General features: G+C 38.5%; 1 long non-coding RNA gene across 1 annotated transcript; it reads right to left on the reverse strand.

The window, feature by feature from the left end:
* Positions 1–3174: 3174 nt before the first annotated feature.
* LOC134132699 (uncharacterized) lies at positions 3175–6597 on the reverse strand. The gene is made up of 3 exons (XR_009956884.1): positions 6519–6597; positions 6367–6402; positions 3175–3311 (listed from the first exon to the last, which is right to left on the reverse strand). It is a non-coding gene; the product is annotated as an uncharacterized LOC134132699 (long non-coding RNA).
* Positions 6598–7046: the final 449 nt, after the last annotated feature.

Here is a 7046-nt window from a genome sequence, read left to right on the forward strand (position 1 = left end):
TCATGAAGTCACCTCAAAAATGTCAGCTCTCTGTAATAGAATGTGTAAATAGATATGAAAACCCTTTAAATGAATATAAACTCACTGTGTATAGTGATGTTGGCTGCATTGCTGAACTGTGTTTCAGACTCACACCAGTACACTCCACTACTCAATCTAGTGCTGGTGTTGCATGTGGATCCAGTCATTTCTCCCCAGTAAGAACAGGGGGTCATGTGGCCATCTTCATCAGCCTTCATCACTCTCCACTCAGTAGAGGTTCCCTCACAGCTCAGTGACAGTGACTCTGTCCTGAAGTGCTGCAGTCTGTGAGGACTCACTGTGAGCGACGCTGCTGGATTCACACCTGAAGACACATCATTAGGAGACACACACAGGACAAACAATGTAAACACAAAAAGGACATTTATTCCCTTGTGCAAGAATATCAAAGTCTGAACAAACTCACCTCCAAACCAGACAAACTTCACATAACTATACAGAGTGTAAAACAAAGGATCTCCTCGTCCACCTATGCACACATATCCTGCTGTGTGTGTCTGTCCATGAAGAATGTAGGAACCCAGTTCAGTCCCAGTGGTGCTACCAGGTAGAAGCTCATAGGTGTAGTAAAGTGACCGTTTGGGAACAGCTTTATACCAGAAGAACCTCCATTCTGCAGAAGGAGGTTCAACTCTGCAGGTCAGAGTCACTGAGTCCCCAGGACTCGGCCACGATGGAGACACTGTGAGGACAGGTCGAGGATCATCTGTTGGAGAGAGGTTTCAACATAGTAACTAATCTTACATTTCAAATATTCTATTTCAGATTCTTTGTCCTTAAATCTGCACTTGTAAGAGCTCCCATCAGAGAAATGGTGATTTCATGTGTGTTTTGATGGTTTGTGTCCATCTCAATAAGTGTTTTGTCTTTGTAGAAGTCAGCATTCTTCTCCTTTCTCTGGTCTCCATGTCTACAGTGAATAGTCACTGATTCTTCTTTATACAAGGAGGACGCAGGAGTTAGAGGATCACACCTTTCTCTTTGTAACAGTTAGTTCTTTGCTTTACTAAATCACTTTAATAAAATGAACAATGATACAAGATATCAGGGATTTATGTTTGCAACATAATTAGAATTTAACATAAAGTTGCCGACAGAAAAAAAAGTCAGTCTCCCTGTAATAAATAAAAGGTTCAGGTAATATGAATAAAATGCATTACTAGTATTATTACTAACTCACTCTTTATCAACAGAGACAGAAACACATAGTTGTTGGAAGAATTAATTTACGGTTCATTGTCAGTGGACAAAAGGTCTGTGACCTATTCAACTGATACATGGTATTCCTGTGATAAACAGATTTTAAGGATTATTTGTGAAGCAGGATCTGGCTATTTTCCCAAGGAAATCATGTTGTGAAGTTTTATTGCTTAGGAGGTAAACAAAAGTTTCTCATCCATCTCTTCAATCATGAATGACAAAGCTATCTCTCTGATGTGGGAGCTGATCCATCTACTGATCTAGCTGATATATCTGTGCCCTCATCCCCTGAGGAGGTGTTTGTCACCTTAGACTATTTAACCTGAAGCCAAAAGAAGAAGTCTTTGAGTGGCCTTGATGCATGTCTTGTATGTGTCAACTTTGCTCCATGCTTGCAATTATTTAATGAATGTCCTGTTTAATGATTTCACACCGGTGTCGATTAAAATTGTTCTAACAATATTTAAAACATACTTAAAACAAAGTAAAAGCTAGTAAAAACATAGGTACTAATGTGTTATAGTACTTCTTTAGTACTACAACACATTGGTATGTTTTTGATATACACTCAAATATACAAGCATGAACCCTTCTTCACATACCATTGACCTTTTCCTCACATTTTTAAGATTATGTGTTTTTACTTAACATAACCATTTTCATAACTATATTGTCTCACACAAACAGTTTATTTTAAGATAACTTCTAATTCAGTGATACCTTTTCTTACTCAGACTGTAACACATGTTACTAAACTCATACTCACATTTCACTGACAACCAGCTCTCTGCTGAGATCAAAGTCTCCAAACCTTGAGGTGATTTCCTTCCTCTACATTTATAAAAGCCTTCATCTGACTTAGTAACTGCAGAGATAAGCAGCTCCCCTCTGACAGCATTTGGGAGGAGTTTGTCATTTTTATAGAAATCCACATCATAAAGAAGGTTTTCTTTCCTCAACTCGCAGCCAAGAGTGACCGAAATTCCCTCAGTCACAGGACGGACAGGACTCACCAGGATGACATCACCACCTGTAAAGAGACCAGGGGACAGAAAGTCAAACAAGCTGATGTCCAATGACCAGAAGACATTCATAGTTTACATTTGTTATTCACATTCATACAGCAGCTGAGTGAATAGCTGCATTTCATGGATGAAAGAGACGGCCCTTTGGTGACGTACATGCTCACAGTTACATCTTTAATTACTGCTCAATATGTGGGAGACAAATGTCCACTTAGTGGCAGTGAGCTACAGAATGGTCTAAAGGGGACAATCGTTTGTTAAAATAAATATTAATTTAAACTCATCATAAAGTCACCTTAAAAATGTCAGCCCTCTATAACAAGATCTGTAAATCTGAAAACTTTAGATATGAAAACCTTTAAATGAATAGAAACTCACTGTGTATAGTGATGTTGGCTGCATTGCTGAACTGTGTTTCAGACTCACACCAGTACACTCCACTACTCGCTCTAGTGCTGGTGTTGCATGTGGATCCAGTCATTTCTCCCCAGTAAGAACAGGGGGACAGGTGGCCATCGTCATCAGCCTTCATCACTCTCCACTTTGTAGAGTTTCCCTCACAGCTCAGTGACAGTGACTCTGTGCTGAAGTGCTGCAGTCTGTGAGGACTCACTGCGAGAGACGCTGCTGGATTGACACCTGAAGACACATCATTAGGAGACACACACAGGACAAACAATGTCAACACAAAAAGGACATTTATCCCCTTGTGCAAGATTATAAAAGTCTGAACAAACTCACCTCCAGACCAGACAAACTTCTCATAACTGTACAGGGTGTAAAACACAGGCTCTCCTCTTCCACCTATGCACACATATCCTGCTGTGTGTGTCTGTCCATGAAGAATGTAGGAACCCTGTTCAGTCCCAGTGGTGCTACCAGGTAGAGGCTCATAGGTGTAGTAGTTCAGTGACAGTTTGTGAACAGCCTTATACCAGAAGAACCTCCATCCTGCAGACGGAGGTTCAACACTGCAGGTCAGAGTCACTGAGTCTCCAGGACTCGGCCATGATGGAGACACTGTGAGGACAGGACGAGGGACATCTGTTGGAAAGAGGTTTCACAGAATAAAGACGTGTTATGATGAGTCCCTGGTGGATTACTTTCACTGCTGACGTCCTGCATCTTTCATCTATCTTCAACTGTGTTAAACAGGTGTGTTCAACATTGTAACTAATCTTACATTTCAAATATTCTATTTCAGATTCTTTGTCCTTAATTCCGCACTTGTAAGAGCTGCCATCAGACATCAGAGAAATAGTGATTTCATGTGTCTTTTGATGGTTTGATACTGTCGGGGTTAAACAAACACGCACGCGTAGCCAAACCAGTAGGTTCAAAAACCAGAAGGCACGTAACAACGGCGTTTAACAACCAGTAGGCACGTAAACAACGGCGTTTGGCGAGGAATAATCCTTTCTGCGGTACAACCCAGCTTCGTTCAGTTTACTTTTAAGAGTCCTCAAGCTGATGTTCACACCGTGTAGACTTGACATCATGTCCACGATTACAGCGTACGAGTGGCCCTCGTTAAAATATTGAACGCAATGATGCAGTATGACTGGTGTTTCCATCTGGTCCGCGTCACCGACCACACGTAAAGCAAAACCGCGTTAAGCTGTTCATGTGTTTGCCACAGAACGGGCAAAACACCCCTCGGCCGCAGTCGATGTTCTGACGCCATGAACGTCTTTGTTGCCATAAACTCCATAACCAATGAAAACACAGCGTTCAACACTTCCGTCAATTCCGGTATTTGGTACATTCCCTTTCCGTGAAGAATCTGTCCTTTGTAAATTTGTTTCGGGACTGGTAAAAGTGTTTAGCGTCTTGTTAATTTGTTTTCTAAAATGTAAATTTGTTTTCTAAAATGTAAATGTGTTTTCTAAGATGTAAATTTGTTTTATAAAATGTAAATGTGTTTTATAAAATGTAAATGTGTTTTATAAAATGTTAATTTGTTTTCTAAAACGTTAATTTGTTTTCTAAGATGTAAATGTGTTTTCTAAGATGTAAATGTGTTTTACAAAATGTAAATGTGTTTTACAAAATGTAAATGTGTTTTACAAAATGTTAATTTGTCTTGAGCTTTGTAAAATGTTGCTTTGTTTGGCAGTAACACAAAGTTGGTAAATAATAAATGTTAAATGTATATATAAATGTTAAATCTAAATGCTATATCTAAATGTAAAAAATAAATCTAAATGTTAAATCTAAATCTAAATGTTAAATATATATTTAAATGTTAAATGTTATATATAAATGTTTAATCTAAATCTAAATGTTAAATCTAAATTTTAAATCTAAATGTAAATGTTAAATCTAAATGTTAAATCTAAATGTAAATCTAAATGTTATATATAAATGTTGAATCTAAATGTAAATTTTAAATCTAAATGTAAATTTTAAATCTAAATGTAAATTTTAAATCTAAATCTAAATGTTGAGTTTAAAGGTCAGACATGACGACTGACAATTACAATATTTACGGTAATTCATGCAGCAAGCCAAGATGGCTGCCGTATGAATCAGCTCTTGCTATAGAGCAGGGGTACCGCGCACCGCGGCTGTTTCCCACCCCGTCGATTGGACCATCTCGAACGGCTGCAGATGGTCCGATCGACGGGGGCCGGACCGTCCGTTAAACGGGGCGGGGGGAACGATCGCGTGGCCGCATTTGGTTCAGCGATGGTCCGTTAAACGGGGCGGGGGGGAGAATCGCGGCCGCGTTCCAGATTTTTGCACCAAAATGAACACGAGACAAAAGAACGTGCTCCAACGATGAGTGACGTTAGACAATGACGCGACAAGGGACAACAGGCACACGGGGCTTAAATACACAAGGGAGGTGCAGGTGATTGGACACAGGTGGAAGCAATCAGGCAATCACAGGACAGGACGTGAAGCTCACCCAGAGACACGAGAGACAAGAAAACTACAAAATAAGACAGGAAGAGGACCCAAACCGTGACATTTTGCTTGACGCACGCTGCTGATCTTGAATCTAGAACCGATTGCTCTTCCTTGAGGTCCTGTGGTTGAATTATTTGCGGTTGAATTTTTTGCGGTTGAATTCTTTGCCGTTGAATGTTTTGCGGTTGAATTTTTTGCGGTTGAATTATTTGCGGTTGAATTTTTTGCCGTTGAATTCTTTGCCGTTGAATGTTTTGCGGTTGAATTTTTTGCGGTTGAATTTTCTGCGGTTGAATTATTTGCGGTGGAATCATTATATAAAAACATTAAGATACATAAATTAAATGCATAAATATTCAGTGGTAGAAATCACCTTTTTCTTTCAAAATCCGATGACACAGATTTACTTCCCTATTTCTTACATTAAATAACTTTAATTCATGTTGGTTACTCTGTTATCCTCTCTACCTGTCCCTGTAGTTATGGCCTCCTCATTGCAAATTTCAGGCTCATCATTTTCGGCAAGAGACTGGCTTATCTGCTGCTCAGAATAAGAAAAGAAGAGAAATTAAGAGTTTTGTTATCAAAATTTGCATTATATTTGCAAAGTCTATGGATCGCCATATAGTGGGTTATATGAAAAGGCTAATATTTTAATTCCATTTAATATTTTGCTTGCGAATAGTCAGGGCTCACGCATTGAGCGTGACAGTCACTCATTTCGGTCTCTAGTCACGCACTCCTGCCACACATCCAATTTCTCACGATAGAAAAGAAAGAAATCAAATTTCGGTCCGGGCCGTGTTCAAATTATTTTCAGCTTTTCTTATTTCTATATTTTTAGCAATCCTTTAAAATTAATTTCAGCTTTGTTTATTTCTGTATTTTCAGCAATTTTCCAAAATTAATACAAGCTTTTAGCATTCCAACATATTTTCTGCAAGAAATGCATTTTTTAGTTAGATTTGATGATGTATATCTATTTACTGTTCTGTTGTTGGTGAAGGTAACTTTCTCTCCAGTAAATAAAGACCAGTTTGGCTCAATATGCAGCAAAGCATCTAGAAACAAACACAACATGCATGTGTTTATCATAAATTAACTAAAGAGAAAAGAAATATTAAATGTAAAATAGTGATCGAAGGTGTGAGTGAATGTATCAGAATAAAGAAAGTTGTATAAAAACCTTGAGCGTGTCCACAGTAGAGGAGAATATTCAGCACTAAAATAAAGTGAGAAACATCATCATGCATCATCAAACTGACAGAAACTATTAACTTCTGGCCTTTAAAAAGTTGTATCTATGAAAACTATGATTTAAAGAGAGAAAGTACTCACAGAAAAGCCCCAACACAGCAAACAAAGTGTGTCCCATCCTCACGTCCACTCTGACTCTCTGCTTGTGAGAAACACTTCTGCTTCGAGTCAAGAGACAGTTTGAAAGGGGTGAAACATCCGGAGAAATGTGAAAATGCAGAGGCCACAGATAAATATCAGGTGTGAGGTTTCCTCTGACTTCTGTTTCTGTTTCTGATCCATTCTTTATACTACAGCAGCACATTTTATTTAAAACATATCCAGTGACCCAGAGAAAGGTGTTCCATCATTTCAGAATGATTGATATAAAACCCTGTGAGGTAAAGAGAAGTGAATCACAGAAGCTCGCTGAAAAAGACCAAAATAAATCCACCAACTTCTAATTAGACTTTAATGTAGTAAGTGAGCCAATATATTTTATTAATCATTTTTGTTCATCAAAGTCACATTCAACTCTAACAGCAAAACACAGCAGCAGGACGATGTGGTGCATTCTGGGACGCCTCTTTCATCATAACTGAATTGTGTAAATTAAAGTATTTTTTGTTT

Source organism: Pungitius pungitius, chromosome 1, assembly GCF_949316345.1.
Source record: "Pungitius pungitius chromosome 1, fPunPun2.1, whole genome shotgun sequence".
Lineage (NCBI taxonomy): Eukaryota > Metazoa > Chordata > Actinopteri > Perciformes > Gasterosteidae > Pungitius > Pungitius pungitius.